This window comes from Lithobates pipiens, unplaced genomic scaffold, assembly GCF_037356315.1.
Source record: "Lithobates pipiens isolate NorthernLeopardFrog02 unplaced genomic scaffold, aLitPip1_a1.2 Scaffold_16, whole genome shotgun sequence".
NCBI lineage: Eukaryota > Metazoa > Chordata > Amphibia > Anura > Ranidae > Lithobates > Lithobates pipiens.
The window spans coordinates 92376067-92378978 of record NW_027507748.1 but is presented as its reverse complement, the minus strand read 5'-3'; the positions used below and the strand labels follow the sequence as shown (position 1 = coordinate 92378978).

General features: G+C 38.1%; 1 pseudogene; it reads right to left on the bottom strand.

Annotated features, from left to right (window-relative positions):
- Positions 1-654: 654 nt before the first annotated feature.
- Positions 655-1217, bottom strand: LOC143984260 (large ribosomal subunit protein eL21 pseudogene; annotated as a pseudogene).
- Between the last annotated feature and the right edge of the window lie 1695 nt (positions 1218-2912).

The window sequence follows — 2912 nt, the reverse complement described above, 5'->3', positions numbered from 1 at the left end:
CTCCCGCTTTAAGGCTATATAGGGATGAAAAAATATTACAAGGGTTAGAGAACCCACCTTTCCTTTCTGGAAATTCTGTATTTATCCAGTTTGCATTTATATTGGTTCACTAGTAGGGTCCCTCTGCCTTATTAGCTTCAGCATGAAAATGTAGTTTTTGTAGTTTAATTAAGAATTCATATTGAGAGATAAGACTTGTGCTGAGTTAGTGCCTGAGAGTTTGTAATGCCTCAGCATGTTGCCTATCATAACTTAAAGGGACTTTTATCAGCATTATATGATGGCATGACATCCAAGGCGGCCAAGGCTAATTTCCAATGCAAAATAATAGGTTTACTTGATAGAAGGCACTGGTACCATTAGGAGTTAACACATAATAACTCAAGATGCAAGGGAAAAAAACTGTCTAAATAGCACCGCTCAGAGCCAAAGGAAAAAACTCTTCCGAAGAAATGATGTAAACTGCATATAACAAATCTTAACCTCTAAAAACAACATACAATAGTATATATAATTAGATCAGCAGCTAATATAAAATATATACAGAAATTAAAACAGAAACATTAAAAAGTCCAATTAATCATATGTCCTTAAAATGCCATAGCAGCGCTCATGTCAGTTCATCCTCAAATAACACGTTTTTTTGTTTTGTTTTTTGAGAAAAGGATTTTTTAATAGCAGTACTTTATGCCATGAACTCATATGGAATTGGCTCAAGGAGCTCAGGTTCCTTTCCAAATGTTCGGACAAAGTGAGCTTCACTTGGTTGGGCTGGCTGACGTTTTAGATCCACCCAGGTGCCGTTCTCTTTTGCTTCCTTTTTCTTCCTCTCGTTTTCCTTCACACGTTGCAGGAAACTGTCTCTGCTCTTTGAGTGGTGGATATGCTCTACACGGACATTGATTCTCTTGGCAAGAATCTTACCTTTGACTTGTTTGTTCACAATTATTCCAACAGCATGCTGTGTGACATTGTAGATCCGGCCAGTCTTGGTAGCACTTGTGTGGCATACCTTTCTGGATTGTGCCTGTACCCTTGATGTCCACAATATCACCCTTCTTGTAGATGCGCATATAGGTTGACAGTGGCACCGGACCATGCTTTCGGAAGGGTCTAGAGAACATATAACGTGTGCCTCGCCTTTTGCCTCTTGTGTTCGTCATTTTTCACTAACAATTGCCCCCTACTGCAAGATGGCGGGTCCGGTGGAAAGAGAAATGACACGTTTTTATATTTTAGATTCCACATATAAGACAAAGCAGTGAAGAGACTTCTTTAAATAGGTGAGTTTTTTGTTAAGGTGATCCTAGTAGTTGTCGATCGTGCACCACATGCACAGAACATCACCTCATAAGTAAGACTCCTCTTAGATTATGCACTCACCAGATATTATTATTTCATGCGCCTTTAAGTTAATCCTTTGTAGTCACTTCAGAGATATCCCCTGATTCTGTTAGGGTTCTATTAGGACGGAGGTATAGATGGCTTCAATGTAACAGGATCATATGTAAAAGTAATGAAATTGCCACATAGAACCCTAACAGAACCCTAACAGAATCAGGGGATATCTCTGAAGTGACCACAAAGGATTAACTTAAAGGCGCATGAAATAAGAATATCTGGTAAGTGCATACCCTAAGGGGAGTTCTACTCATGTTCTGGGCATTTGGTGCATGAGTGACAACTACTAGGATCACCAAAACGAAAACCTCACCTATTTAAAGAAGTCTCTTCAGTGCTTTCTCTTATATGTGGAATCATATAAAAACTTGAAAACTTGAGGATGAACTGACATGAGCGCTGCTGTGGAATTTTGAGGACATATGATGAGTTGGACTGTTTAATGCTTCTGTTTTCAGGAGTTAATTCATGCCTACCCTGCCAACTCATTAAAGTCTGAGTTTGAGCATGGGGTAGAGAGCCTTAAACATCTCATGAAAGTAAAAACATTGCAGAGGAAAGTTTTGGAAGTTCTGGCAAATGTTATGCAATGGCAGGCTTTTGCACATAGATGCCTGTCTGTCTGCACTAATTTCTGTCCTACCCAGCTGTAATCTCCACATTTACCCTGCCTAGCTTTTTTAGGTTTCCTAGCTGTAGCTGTCATTTGATGGTGTTATCCTTTCTGTCTCAACTTTAAATACCCTTTGCTACCAGCCCTGATGAAGGGGACACAGATTCCTGAAATGCCTTGGTTTACCTGGGACCTTCAATAAACATTTCAATTATTTAAGTATTTCTATGGTATGTTACACTTGTTTGGACACAGGTACTGGACCTCCTGACAGAGTGGAGAACTTGCATTTTTTTCACCTCATTTATATACAATATAGAATTGGGATATTGATACCATGTTTTTGAGGAACTAAGCTTCATCCAACACCTTTAAACATCTCTCTCTCATTTATATACACATGGCTGTGATATCTTGGTACCAAGCAAGCAGCCTTCTCGTTCTACTGAATACAGACAATAGCCAGTACCCATAAAGGATACCTCCAATTTCATGGAGAAAAATTGCAAATAAAAAATATATACCGTATATATAATATAGCATATACAATTCCTACACAAGCAATTTTGTAATTGAATGTTATTTTAAAAAAAATCTGCATTGCTGTAAGTTTTTAAAAAATTCAATGTAATTTGGCAACCTGGAGGTTCCCTACACAGTTGGTTTACAGAAAGCCTTCCCAGAAATGTTTCCTGCTTATGTGATTGGCTCACTGATTTTCTCAGAAGACTACACTAATATACAATTCAGTTTTTTAGGCATCCTCTGCAGCAAACATTTCATTTTTAGTGAGATACTCCCAAAGTGTTAATCACATTCAAAGGGATTCAGATGCTGCACTTATTATTATTATTATTCTTATTGGAATTCTGCAAGAGAATTAGCTGATTAGCAATGA